The following is a 15,004-nucleotide window of genomic DNA, read 5'->3' as shown; positions in this document are numbered from 1 at the left end:
AGAAGAAGAAGTAATGGGAAGCTAAATAGATCTTTGAATGATCCTATTTTTGAGGCGTCTAGGACAGAGCTGAAGTGTACTTTAATTGAAAGGTCAATGCTCATGCATGTAGAATTCTTCTGACAGTTTACAGTGCTGTGGAGGGCAGTTAAATAGACATCTGCCTACTTGTCAACTTCTGAGTCTTCCGTGATTTAGCCTGAGCAGGAGACATTGCTGCACTGATGCCCCACTCCCGCTCTTGTCTACAAAAGCACTGCGGTCATGACCCCCTGAAGAATGCAAGGGCACGCAGTGCAGATCACAATGTACCAATGACATAACTTTACCCTGTAAAGAAACACCAAGATTTAGCCTGGCTGCCTTCCCCATGGTTTTCATCAATTCAAAAATATAGCTGGTAATTTGCTTAGAGTAAACAGAAAATCAGAGACATGACGGTAAGCATTTTCACAACTGCTAACAAATTTAAAGAAATGATCTAAGTACCTTTTTAATATACTATCAAATAGTAGACATACTTCAATTGAAGCTCCTGTGATCTTGCTCTTCTTTTAATAAGTGCCAAAAATCATCAAGAATTTATCTTAAGAGCTATTTCCTGAAGCTAGACTACTAATCACTGCCTATCCATTAGCATTAAATGTGCATCACTCTTCAGATTGGCATGTAAATGAGGCTGAATGTGAATGATGCATTATGCAAATGAGCATTGATCCTTGTGTGAGATAGACTAAACTTTTCAATCAAAGTGTTGCTTTTTGTGCAATTTTACATCATGTTTTAAAGGCTACAGTGACTGTAGTGCTGCAAACGGGATGAATCAAATTCCCATCATGCTCACCCTATGAGTGTGAGTAACTTGAAAACTAACATATATATACTGCATTGATGAGTTTGAGCATTAAAGCAGAGGAAGCTCAACATAGAGGTCACTGGCTGAGTGCATATGTTACTCCCTCACCTTTGGAAAGGTCTGAGACAAAAACTAGTCACCTTCCTAGCAGGGATCTCCTGAGCAAGGAGAACAAGCAACCAGAAACCTGTGGCTGGCAGCTGCTGTAAAAGAGGTTGTGGTGGGGCACGTTTCTGATTCCCAGATCAGCTGATGCTGTACTCCTGGCATTGGAAGTGGCTTGTGGTTGGCTTGGCTGAGTGCTATGGTTGAGATGAGACAATGTCTCATTACCCAATTCAGACTACTCTTCATCTGCTCATATTTTTTCCTAAATTGAATATGCATCACACACTATACTCTAAGTGCTAAGAAAAAATGACTAACCGTGCTTTCCTTCAAAGTACTACTTTGTTGCAATCAAACAGAAACACTGAATAGATCACATATCATAATTATCTCAACAGCATGCTTTATTAGCATTTTCCAGGATGTATTCTTCACCAAATATAGACAATTTTTCACTCACTTCATCAATGCACTGGACATCAATTTTTTATCCATCCTGTAATACACAGCATATACGCCAATTTCAAACACTGTCAATGCAGAGATGAATCAAAATTCTACAGAACATATGTTTAGTGTGCCTGAAAAGTACTGTGTCAATCATTATAAAGTCTTTCTTTCAACCTTTTTTTCTGAGTTGCATCCAAAATAAAAGGAACGTTTTCACAAAACTGAACATTTGGCAACAATTCAGACAATCGCCCTCCCTTTTTGTTGCATGTTTGCTTACTGACCATGTGCAATAACGCACTATAAACTGAATTTTGTAAGTTGAAAACATCTATTTTTCCCTTCCTACAAAAAATGCTAAATTCTGTTTCAATTGTCTTTAGTATTTCAAACATATTTCCTGGCATTCACTTCTAAATTCTTGACATCAGGGACTATTCAGACAACAGTTTCCATCTCTATTAGGCATGAGACTTAAAATGTGTAGTATATTTTCCAACTTCAAGATGAGCTCCCCTTTATTTCTTTCATAAGATTTGGTATAGCCGGTCAGCCACTAACTTCTTTAAAAACTCAGAACTGTACATAAGTACATATCCAGCCAATTATCAAAGTATCCTGGAGACCGAAAAGTCATGGACCAACAACCAGGTCTGAAGAAAGGTAAGCTGTGAGAGCATCAGTGGCACAATGCAACTGGATATGGAGGGTATCAGGTTCACAATCTATACAGTTTGGAATATGGAGCTAGGATGCAGCAATACCAGGCTTCCAATATCAAAGAGTTGGAAGGTTTTTCTGAGGCAAGTAGAAGTCCTAAGTGAGAAAGGATTTATAATGTCTGTACTATCATGTTTTACAGCATTTGTAATGCAAATCTCAAAGGAATAGATATTCACCTCAGAGCAGAATCCAAAGCCCAATGGCAGAAGAGACCAATGCAGAAAAATGGCAAACGTCCAGGTGGACAGTGACGAATAATAGTCCAAAAGAGAATTAGGAAGTTCTCCGTGAATAGCAGATAAAGGAGGAATTTTACAAGCAGGTCAAAAAATATAGGCAAAGAGGGACAGGAAAAGCTTTAACTAATGGAGATTTGGTGGCATTAGGAATGTTAAATATAAACATAAGCAAAGTTAAATCTTTAGTTGCATTAATTGGAGCTGGAATGAAATAAATACAAATGACAGCAAGTGGTGATTCTCCTGAGTCTAACGATGTGCGATTAATTGAGAATAGAATCTCTGAACCAGGGCAGCATTTCTACTGACTCTTAATTTGTCAGGTGGAGATGGAAAGGCACTGTAATTAGAGAAGAAGAAGTAATGGGAAGCTAAATAGATCTTTGAATGAACCTATTTTTGAGGCGTCTAGGACAGAGCTGAAGTGTACTTTAATTGAAAGGTCAATGCTCATGCATGTGGAATTCTTCTGACAGTTTACAGTGCTGTGGAGGGCAGTTAAATAGACATCTGCCTACTTGTCAACTTCTGAGTCTTCCGTGATTTAGCCTGAGCAGGAGACATTGCTGCACTGATGCCCCACTCCCGCTCTTGTCTACAAAAGCACTGCGGTCATGACCCCCTGAAGAATGCAAGGGCACGCAGTGCAGATCACAATGTACCAATGACATAACTTTACCCTGTAAAGAAACACCAAGATTTAGCCTGGCTGCCTTCCCCATGGTTTTCATCAATTCAAAAATATAGCTGGTAATTTGCTTAGAGTAAACAGAAAATCAGAGACATGACGGTAAGCATTTTCACAACTGCTAACAAATTTAAAGAAATGATCTAAGTACCTTTTTAATATACTATCAAATAGTAGACATACTTCAATTGAAGCTCCTGTGATCTTGCTCTTCTTTTAATAAGTGCCAAAAATCATCAAGAATTTATCCTAAGAGCTATTTCCTGAAGCTAGACTACTAATCACTGCCTATCCATTAGCATTAAATGTGCATCACTCTTCAGATTGGCATGTAAATGAGGCTGAATGTGAATGATGCATTATGCAAATGAGCATTGATCCTTGTGTGAGATAGACTAAACTTTTCAATCAAAGTGTTGCTTTTTGTGCAATTTTACATCATGTTTTTAAGGCTACAGTGACTGTAGTGCTGCAAACGAGATGAATCAAATTCCCATCATGCTCACCCTATGAGTGTGAGTAACTTGAAAACTAACATATATATACTGCATTGATGAGTTTGAGCATTAAAGCAGAGGAAGCTCAACATAGAGGTCACTGGCTGAGTGCATATGTTACTCCCTCACCTCAGGAAAGGTCTGAGACAAAAACTAGTCACCTTCCTAGCAGGGATCTCCTGAGCAAGGAGAACAAGCAACCAGAAACCTGTGGCTGGCAGCTGCTGTAAAAGAGGTTGTGCTGGGGCACGTTTCTGATTCTCAGATCAGCTGATGCTGTACTCCTGGCATTGGAAGTGGCTTGTGGTTGGCTTGGCTGAGTGCTATGGTTGAGATGAGACAATGTCTCATTACCCAATTCAGACTACTCTACATCTGCTCATATTTTTTCCTAAATTGAATATGCATCACACACTATACTCTAAGTGCTAAGAAAAAATGACTAACCGTGCTTTCCTTCAAGTACTACTTTGTTGCAATCAAACAGAAACACTGAATAGATCACATATCATAATTATCTCAACAGCATGCTTTATTAGCATTTTCCAGGATGTATTCTTCACCAAATATAGACAATTTTTCACTCACTTCATCAATGCACTGGACATCAATTTTTTATCCATCCTGTAATACACAGCATATACGCCAATTTCAAACACTGTCAATGCAGAGATGAATCAAAATTCTACAGAACATATGTTTAGTGTGCCTGAAAAGTACTGTGTCAATCATTATAAAGTCTTTCTTTCAACCTTTTTTTCTGAGTTGCATCCAAAATAAAAGGAACGTTTTCACAAAACTGAACATTTGGCAACAATTCAGACAATCGCCCTCCCTTTTGTGACATGTTTGCTTACTGACCATGTGCAATAACGCACTATAAACTGAATTTTGTAAGTTGAAAACATCTATTTTTCCCTTCCTACAAAAAATGCTAGATTCTGTTTCAATTGTCTTTAGTATTTCAAACATATTTCCTGGCATTCACTTCTAAATTCTTGACATCAGGGACTATTCAGACAACAGTTTCCATCTCTATTAGGCATGAGACTTAAAATGTGTAGTATATTTTCCAACTTCAAGATGAGCTCCCCTTTATTTTTTTCATAAGATTTGGTATAGCCGGTCAGCCACTAACTTCTTTAAAAACTCAGAACTGTACATAAGTATATATCCAGCCAATTATCAAAGTATCCTGGAGACCGAAAAGTCATGGACCAACAACCAGGTCTGAAGAAAGGTAAGCTGTGAGAGCATCAGTGGCACAATGCAACTGGATATGGAGGGTATCAGGTTCACAATCTATACAGTTTGGAATATGGAGCTAGGATGCAGCAATACCAGGCTTCCAATATCAAAGAGTTGGAAGGTTTTTCTGAGGCAAGTAGAAGTCCTAAGTGAGAAAGGATTTATAATGTCTGTATTATCATGTTTTACAGCATTTGTAATGCAAATCTCAAAGGAATAGATATTCACCTCAGAGCAGTATCCAAAGCCCAATGGCAGAAGAGACCAATGCAGAAAAATGGCAAACGTCCATGTGGACAGTGACGAATAATAGTCCAAAAGAGAATTAAGAAGTTCTCCGTGAATAGCAGATAAAGGAGGAATTTTACAAGCAGGTCAAAAAATATAGGCAAAGAGGGACAGGAAAAGCTTTAACTAATGGAGATTTGGTGGCATTAGGAATGTTGAATATAAACATAAGCAAAGTTAAATCTTTAGTTGCATTAATTGGAGCTGGAATGAAATAAAAACAAATGACAGCAAGTGGTGATTCTCCTGAGTCTAACGATGTGCGATTAATTGAGAATAGAATCTCTGAACCAGGGCAGCATTTCTACTGAGTCTTAATTTGTCAGGTGGAGATGGAAAGGCACCGTAATTAGAGAAGAAGAAGTAATGGGAGGCTAAATAGATCTTTGAATGAACCTATTTTTAAGGCGTCTAGGACAGAGCTGAAGTGTACTTTAATTGAAAGGTCAATGCTCACGCATGTGGAATTCTTCTGACAGTTTACAGTGCTGTGGAAGGCAGTTAAATGGCCATCTGCCTACTTGTCAACTTCTGAGTCTTCCGTGATTTAGCCTGAGCAGAAGACATTGCTGCACTGATGCCCCACTCCCGCTCTAGTCTATAAAAGCACTGCGGTCATGACCCCCTAAAGAACCAAGGGCATGCCGAGCCGATCACAATGTACCAAGGACATAACATTACCCTGTAAAGAAACACCAAGATTTAGCCTGGCTGCCGTCCCCATGGTTTTCATCAATTCAAAAATATAGCTGGTAATTTGCTTAGAGTAAACAGAAAATCAGAGACATGACGGTAAGCATTTTCACAACTGCTAACAAATTTAAAGAAATGATCTAAGTACCTTTTTTTTAATTTATTTTTTATTTTTGTTGCAAAACAGAAATAGTATCTTTGACATCATCAGTCGCATATCCATATACATTCGTAGGGTCTCTTCAGAATACAAAATAAATGGGAAACGGGAGATAGTGTGACATCACCCCGCAGTTACGTTGTGAACCCGGTGAGCCGGGTGACTTGATGAAAAGGAATATACATGTATCGTAAAAATTACAGTTTGCATTTTATGTTTTTTCTAGTGTTTTGCAATTAGCAAACTTAAACCAGTAAAAGTGCACACATAACTCGGCATGTAAGTGAGGTAGTGTCTACAGTATCTCGCATTACAGTCTATCTATAGAGGGACCAATCAGACGTTTCTATGCCCCCCGCCCCATTCCACCCCCCCCATACCAACCTCCTAACGCAAGTCCATCCCGCTCCCGTGTATATCGCCCAACAATCATCCTCATACCCAATCAGTGGTCTTCTTCGCTCTCAGATCCCTCAAGATCGTCCTCATCTAGTGGTTCACATATGTCCCCCCTATAGGAGTTCCAAGGCTGCCAGACCCCGTTCCATTTACGCGGATTATCCCTCAGTTTATACACCGCCCTTTCAGTCAGCATGAGCATGTCCATGTTGCGGATCCACTTAGCCAGTGTGGGGAGATCAGCCGACCCCCACTTCTGTACTATATCCCGTTTTGCCGTCACCAACCCCACTGTAGTCCACGTTCTTGCATAAAAGGTGAGGTCGGTCGGCCCCCAGACATTCAGCAGGCACATCCGCGGGTCTAGAGTAAGTGAGGTGGGTAGTGTTTGGGCTATGGTGCGCAAAACTCGTTGCCAATAACTAACAATCAGTGGACATTCCCAGATCGTGTGTATAAACGAGCCTTCTGCCCCGCAACCTCTGAGACAATAAGGATGATCAGCCCTGTGCAGTTTGTGTAATGTCGTGCGAGTGTAGTAAATCCTATGCAGAATCTTTAACTGCACCAGGCGGAATTTGGAAGATATGCCTGCTTCACGTGGGGACGCCATGGCTGCGTTCCACTCGGTTTCGTCTAGATCACCCACCTCCAGCATCCATTTGTCTTTTAGCTTCCCCAGTGGGTCAGGCATATTATTAATCAATTTACGGTATGTCATCGATGTCGCCCCTTCCTGTAAGTAGTCAGTGAGTGGGCGGTCTTCTAGAGGGGAGGATTCTGGTGGGGATGTGTCTGGCGGAATCACCGCCTGTAGTGCGTGTCTGACCTGTATGTACCTGTAAAGCTCTGTGTCCCCCAAATCATATTGCTCCTGTAGAGTCGCAAAAGGAATTACTCCTTCCCTCGTCCACAGGTGCCCCACGGTTGAGATTCCGATGTTGTCCCACTGCGTGAAGCCCTTGAAGCCCCGCAGGTGGCCCAATGCTTTTGCGTCCCATAGAGGTGTAAGTTTTGTGACGGTCCCATCCCATTTCAACTTTGCCTGTGCCTTGTACCATAGACGAACAGTGTGTTTCGTGGGCCCAGTGAGTTTTGCCGCTACACCGCGGTGGTACAGTGGGGCCAACAAACTGTTCGTACCCAGTTGTGCCCTGTCTGCTTTAAACGCTAGGTCCTCTTGCGGGGCGTGTATCCATTGATTAAGGATTTTAAGCTGGGCCGCCCAGTAGTACAGCTGTATGTTGGGCAGCGCAATGCCACCGTCGTACCACCCCCTATTCAATTTTATGTGTGAGATCCGGGCTGGTTGGTTGCCCCAGAGCAGGCCTGAGATCTGTGCCGTTATTTTCTGGAGGAAGCTATCCGGTACCAAATGTGGAGTGTTGTCAAGAACGTATAGGAAGCGCGGCAGAGCCATCATTTTAAAGAGCGCTGCCCTTCCCAGTAGTGTTAAGGGAAGTTCTTTCCAATGTTGTACATCACTACGGAGGCGGATCAAGGGAGGCTGCAAGTTAAGTCGTGCGAACTCTGCCTCGTCTCGGGTGATATGAATCCCCAGATACTTAAAAGAAGTGTACGCTAGCTCTAGTGGACAGGAGTCCGGGAGTGGCGGAAGTGGTCCCCGTAGCTCAAAAATTATTGACTTCGCCCAGTTAATGGTGTAGCCCGAGACTCGCCCATGTGCAGTACAGAGAGCCAGGAGGTTAGGGAGGCTATCTTCCAGTTCTGTAAGGTATATCAGCATGTCGTCCGCGTAAAGGGACACTCTATCCTCCCATTGCGGGGTCCATTGAATCCCTTTCAGGAGCTGCGTGGTGCGAATCGTAACCGCCAACGGTTCCAAAACCAAAGCGAAAAGGAGGGGTGAAAGCGGGCACCCTTGTCGCGTGCCACGGCCTAGAGATATGGTTCTGGAAATGTGGCCGTTAGCCACCACTTTGGCTATGGGGTCTCTGTACAGCATGCGTATCCAGGAGATAAACACCGGGCCAAAACCCATACGTGCGAGCACTGCAAAAAGATAGTTCCACTCCACCATGTTGAATGCCATCTTGGCGTCTAGCGAAAGGATCGCGGCCGGTTCCCGTAGTAGCGGGATTCGCGCCACTACCCCATGCACCCTGCGGAGGTTTAAGGCGGTACTTCGATGTGGCATGAAGCCGGATTGGTCTGGGTGAATTAATTGAGGTAAACACGGCAGGAGCCTGTTCGCCAACACCTTAGCGATAATTTTGGCCTCTGGGTTCAGCAGGGAAATAGGTCTATACGACGAGAATTCAATGGGGGTTTTACCTGGTTTCGGTATGGCTACGATAGTTGCCATCCGTTGATCCGGCGGCAGCATTCCCTTCACTCTAGATTCTTCATACATATGAAGTAGGGATGTGCTCAAGGACTCTGTCATAATTTGAAACCATTCGATGGGAATCCCATTGGGGCCCATGGCCTTACCCGGATGAAGGGCGCCGATGGCTAGCTGAATCTCTTCCACCGTCAAGGGCGCGTCTATGTCCCCTGACGCCTCCGCCGTCAATTCCGGCAGGGGAACATGCTCAAGGGCAACCCGGACCTCACCCTCTCCCACCACCGTCGCTGGGGTATATACTTCAGTAAAATAATCCGCAAGGACTTCCACTATCTCGCCGGGGCGGGTGTGGACGATGCCGCACGAGTCAGTGAGCTGTAGGATGTTCCTCCCTCCCCCCTGCCTCTTGTCCAACCATGCCAAAAGTTTACTAGCTTTGTCCCCGATGTCGTAGACCCTGTGTTGCGTCGCCGCAATGTCCGACACCGTGATCCTCCTTAGGTGGTCGGTGAGGCGACGCTGATAGACCTGGAGATCATGGAGCGTGTCGTCCGAGGGACTTGCCATATGGGCGGTATTGGCCCTCTCGAGGCCCAATTCTATGTCCAAGGCCTCTCTTCTGTGTGCCTTTTTATGATTCGCAACAACGGCAATGGCCTGGCCCCTAAACACGGTCTTGTACGCTTCCCATAACGTAGAGGGGGAGTCTACCGAGGACCGATTTTCCTCAAAGTAAAGCCGTGTAGCCTTCTTCAGGTCCTTGTTGATCTGGGGAACTTTAAGATAACCAGGGAAGATCGGAAATAGCCTTTGTCGTTTAGTGTCTGTGGTAGTGATCGTCAGGGTGAGCGGAGAGTGATCCGAGACGCCCCTTGGCTGTATATTTGTCTCGGCCACAGTAAGATGCCCGTTGCTCAATGTGAAGAAGTAGTCTATCCTAGAGAGGCTGTTGTGTGTGGCCGAATAATACGAGTATTGCTGCTGGTTAGGGTGTAGCGTGCGCCATATGTCCACCAATCCTTGTGCATCTAGAAAGGTCTGGAGCCTGCTGGGCCCTTCTATATGTGTGCGTGGGGGGAACCGGTCAAGGGTGTTCATGAGTGCCATGTTGAAATCCCCACCTATGAGTAGGTCCCCATCAGGGAGGTTCAGCAGAAATTTACCGAGGTCCGGCAAAGCCTCAGAATGTAGTGCTGGTGGTATGTATACGGAGACTACGTTTAACAGTTTCCCCTCCACTGTCCATGAACTGCTGCGAAGCGGCCATGGGCATCGGTCGCTGTAGACTTCACAATAAATTGGGACGATTTCTTCTGCAGGATACCTGTACCACGGGACCCTGAAGTGAACTCCGCGTGTACTATCATGTGAAGGCTCTCCTATCTAGAGCCTTCGTGGCCGCCCCCGTCAAGTGTGTCTCCTGTAGGAGAATGAGAGCAGGCCCCTGTCTTCTAATCCCCTGCAGCACCAGCCCCCTCTTGATCTTATCCCCTAGACCTCTGATGTTCCATGACATGACGAGCAGAGGGTTTGGTGTGGTGCGACTATCTGTTCAAGCCATAAGAAAAACAGTGAATCTTCATGAAGCCCCTTCACCGTAGGCGAGGCGGCATGCGGAGGCAGATGTAGGGCAAGCGTGACTTTATCCAACATTCCATTCCCTCATTGCCCCGAATAGACCAGATGCTCTCAGTTACGTAAAACATGCCAATAAACATACGTCTGCTTAGAACAAGAACTTGCAGGACCAAGAAGTCCCGTAGTGCAAACTTACCCAACTCCCGTTCCCCCCCCCTCCCTGCCCCCCTGCTGCAGGGACTCAAAACTGCTCGCCCCCCCAACTGAGCAGAGTGCATACCCCATCCCCCAAACAGTGTACTTGCGCGTTGGGGTGAGGGACTCTCCGCTGCCGGCAGTCTCTCATTCACACCCTCGGAGGCCCTTCACCCAGTGTCCAATGGCGGGAAGCGCTTACGCAGCATTAAAGTGTCATTAACAAAAGAATGTCAGATGGTCATTGTTCCTCAAACTCTTCCTGGCCGCCTTCTGCTCCCAAAGAATCACTGTTATCTGGTCCCCCTCCCGAAGCCTGGGAGTCCTGGCGGTGACCTCCAGTTCGATCCTTCTTGGGATGATTTGTCCGTCTCTGGTTCTGTCCCGGTCTCCAGCCCTCCAACCACTCCTGCACGTTTTCAGGGTTGTCGAAGAACCACGTTTTGTTCTCCGCTACCACCCTCAATCTCGCAGGAAAGAGCATGGAATATGGCAGCTCTCTGGACCTCAGTTCTTTTTTCACCTCATAGAATGTTCGTCGCCGACGGGCGACCTCCGCTGTGTAGTCGGGGAAAATGGCGACGGTAGCGTTTTGGATCTTAAGAGGAGGAGAGGTTCTGGCCGCCTGCAAGACTGCGTCCCGGTCACGGAAATTAAACAAACGGGCCACTATGGGTCATGGAGCTGCCCCCGGTTTTGGTTGACCTCCCGGCACCCGGTGGGCCCTTTCCACTGAAAAAAAGTTGGACAGCCCTTTTGGCTTCAGTTCATCCGTGATCAGGCTCTCCACGAAAAGGTCCATGGCCTTTACACCTTCTGATTCCGGCACCCCTATAATGCGGATGTTGTTCCGCCTAGAACGTCCTTCCTGTTCAACCAGTTTCTCCCGGAGCATTCTATTGTCCTGCGCCATCTTCCCCATTTCCCGTTGAAGTTCTGAGACGTCCTCCACAAGAGATTTTGTGACCACCTCCATGTTCTTGACTTTCTCCGACATTTTGTGGAGGTCCGCTCTGAGTAGGGTGACATCCGTGGAGATTGCGCCAACGGTCGTTTGTAACTGGGCTAGAGCGTGCATGACATTGTCTAATGTCGCCTTCTTTCTTCCTGGGGTTTCAGTCATCTTCCCTCCCTGGTCTTTCCCCGCTGGGGAGACGGTGGACTTGTCGGAGGTATACCGTTCGATGCGGGTCTGTGTGACGCCGCCCTTGGGGCCTTTCCCCGCCATGCCGCTGATTGTCGCGCTCCTCGTGCCCCTACGCTCCAGGATGTGTGGAGCGGTGCGGACACCCTGCCCAGTCCAACTCGACAAAGATCAGGTCTCAGTGGTGTGCTCCGGAAGGCGAGAAGCTTCGATTATCGCCAGGTGCGTAGCGACTTCTTCGATCAAGAAAATGGCGGACGCCCCCTTCGTCACCGTCTCCTTGACTCTCGGTGCTGCTCGTGTCGACCGCAGAGACGGTCGGAGCGCCAGCGACAGTGCCGTTGTTCACCACTCCCCTGGTCCGTGCGGGTCGTTGCATCCGACCGTCCAGTGTGCACTCGTTCTGTCGGCTCCTTCGCCCTACGGGCACTTCCGGTCCAGGTCCCCAGGTCTGCCTGTACTTCCTGCTGGGTCGCCAACCAGGAGAGGTCCCGGCTCAGGAGGTTGGGGTAGGCCGATTCGAGGCTTCGACGTATCTCGATCAGCAGACGTCGGATCTTGTCGCTGCTTGTCGCTGCTTACTCCACCCGGTCCTGGGTTCTGGTACCCTCCTGTAGGGCTTAAAAAAGTGACGGATTTTATGTCGGATCGACGAAGAGGCCGCTTCAGCTGCGGAGCTCGTCCCTTATGCTGCCGCCATGATCGGCTGCTAGCCACGCCCCCCAAGTACCTTTTTATTATACTATCAAATAGTAGACACACTTCAATTGAAGCTCCTGTGATCTTGCTCTTCTTTTAATAAGTGCCAAAAATGATCAAGAATTTATCTTAAGAGATATTTCCTGAAGCTAGACTACTAATCACTGCCTATCCATTAGCATTAAATGTGCACCACTCTTCAGATTGGCATGTAAATGAGGCTGAATGTGAATGATGCATTATGCAAATGAGCATTGATCCTTGTGTGAGATAGACTAAACTTTTCAATCAAAGTGTTGCTTTTTGTGCAATTTTGCATCATGTTTTTAAGGCTACAGTGACTGTAGGGCTGCAAACGAGATGAATCAAATTCCCATCATGCTCACCCTATGAGTGTGAGTAACTTGAAAACTAACATATATATACTGCATTGATGAGTTTGAGCATTAGAGCAGAGGAAGCTCAACATAGAGGTCACTGGCTGAGTGCATATGTTACTCCCTCACCTTAGGAAAGGTCTGAGACAAAAACTAGTCACCTTCCTAGCAGGGATCTCCTGAGCAAGGAGAACAAGCAACCAGAAACCTGTGGCTAGCAGCTGCTGCAAAAGAGGTTGTGCTGGGGCACGTTTCTGATTCCCAGATCAGCTGATGCTGTACTCCTGGCATTGGAAGTGGCTTGTGGTTGGCTTGGCTGAGTGCTATGGTTGAGATGAGACAATGTCTCATTACCCAATTCAGACTACTCTTCATCTGCTCATATTTTTTCCTAAATTGAATATGCATCACACACTATATTCTAAGTGCTAAGAAAAAATGACTAACCGTGCTTTTCTTCAAAGTACTACTTTGTTGTCATCAACCAGAAACACTGAATAGATCACATATCATAATTATCTCAACAGCATGCTTTATTAGCATTTTCCAGGATGTATTCTTCACCAAATATAGACAATTTTTCACTCACTTCATCAATGCACTGGACATCAATTGTTTATCTATCCTGTAATACACAGCATATACGTCAATTTCAAACACTGTCAATGCAGAGATGAATCAAAATTCTACAGAACATATGTTTAGTGTGCCTGAAAAGTACTGTGTCAATCATTATAAAGTCTTTCTTTCAACCTTTTTTTCTGAGTTGCATCCAAAATAAAAGGAACGTTTTCACAAAACTGAACATTTGGCAACAATTCAGACAATCGCCCTCCATTTCGTGACATGTTTGCTTACTGACCATGTGCAATAACGCACTATAAACTGAATTTTGTAAGTTGAAAACATCTATTTTTCCCTTCCTACAAAAAATGCTTTATTCTGTTTCAATTCTCTTTAGTATTTCAAACATATTTCCTGGCATTCACTTCTAAATTCTTGACATCAGGGACTATTCAGACAACAGTTTCCATCTCTATTAGGCATGAGACTTAAAATGTGTAGTATTTTTTCCAACTTCAAGATGAGCTCCCCTTTATTTCTTTCATAAGATTTGGTATAGCCGGTCAGCCACTAACTTCTTTAAAAACTCAGAACTGTACATAAGTACATATCCAGCCAATTATCAAAGTATCCTGGAGACCGATAAGTCATGGACCAACAACCAGGTCTGAAGAAAGGTAAGCTGTGAGAGCATCAGTGGCACAATGCAACTGGATATGGAGGGTATCAGGTTCACAATCTATACAGTTTGGAATATGGAGCTAGGATGCAGCAATAACAGGCTTCAAATATCAAAGAGTTGGAAGGTTTTTCTGAGGCAAGTAGAAGTCCTAAGTGAGAAAGGATTTATAATGTCTGTATTATCATGTTTTACAGCAATTTTAATGCAAATCTCAAAGGAATAGATATTCACCTCAGAGCAGAATCCAAAGCCCAATGGCAGAAGAGACCAATGCAGAAAAATGGCAAACGTCCAGGTGGACAGTGACGAATAATAGTCCAAAAGAGAATTAAGAAGTTCTCCGTGAATAGCAGATAAAGGAGGAATTTTACAAGCAGGTCAAAAAATATAGGCAAAGAGGGACAGGAAAAGCTTTAACTAATGGAGATTTGGTGGCATTAGGAATGTTGAATATAAACATAAGCAAAGTTAAATCTTTAGTTGCATTAATTGGAGCTGGAATGAAATAAAAACAAATGACAGCAAGTGGTGATTCTCCTGAGTCTAACAATGTGCGATTAATTGAGAATAGAATCTCTGAACCAGGGCAGCATTTCTACTGACTCTTAATTTGTCAGGTGGAGATGGAAAGGCACCGTAATTAGAGAAGAAGAAGTAATGGGAAGCTAAATAGATCTTTGAATGAACCTATTTTTAAGGCGTCTAGGACAGAGCTGAAGTGTACTTTAATTGAAAGGTCAATGCTCATGCATGTGGAATTCTTCTGCCAGTTTACAGTGCTGTGGAGGGCAGTTAAATAGACATCTGCCTACTTGTCAACTTCTGAGTCTTCCGTGATTTAGCCTGAGCAGGAGACATTGCTGCACTGATGCCCCACTCCCGCTCTTGTCTACAAAAGCACTGCGGTCATGACCCCCTGAAGAATGCAAGGGCACGCAGTGCAGATCACAATGTACCAATGACATAACTTTACCCTGTAAAGAAACACCAAGATTTAGCCTGGCTGCCTTCCCCATGGTTTTCATCAATTCAAAAATATAGCTGGTAATTTGCTTAGAGTAAACAGAAAATCAGAGACATGACGGTAAGCATTTTCACAACTGCTAAC

At 44.7% G+C, this 15,004-nt stretch overlaps 3 non-coding genes across 3 annotated transcripts; all 3 read left to right on the top strand.

Moving 5' to 3' along the window:
* The first annotated feature begins 908 nt into the window (after positions 1–908).
* LOC147703464 (Nuclear RNase P) lies at positions 909–1,215 on the top strand. The gene has a single exon (XR_015298543.1).
* Positions 1,216–3,634: 2,419 nt separating this feature from the next.
* LOC147703463 (Nuclear RNase P) lies at positions 3,635–3,941 on the top strand. Its single transcript, XR_015298579.1, has one exon.
* Positions 3,942–12,723: 8,782 nt separating this feature from the next.
* On the top strand, positions 12,724–13,030 carry LOC147703462 (Nuclear RNase P). The gene has a single exon (XR_015298568.1).
* The last annotated feature ends 1,974 nt before the right edge of the window (positions 13,031–15,004 follow it).

This window comes from Lissotriton vulgaris, chromosome 7 (genome assembly GCF_964263255.1).
Source record: "Lissotriton vulgaris chromosome 7, aLisVul1.2, whole genome shotgun sequence".
NCBI classification, from domain to species: domain Eukaryota; kingdom Metazoa; phylum Chordata; class Amphibia; order Caudata; family Salamandridae; genus Lissotriton; species Lissotriton vulgaris.
Note: the sequence above shows the minus strand (reverse complement) of the source record. Positions and strands in the feature narration are given on the sequence as shown.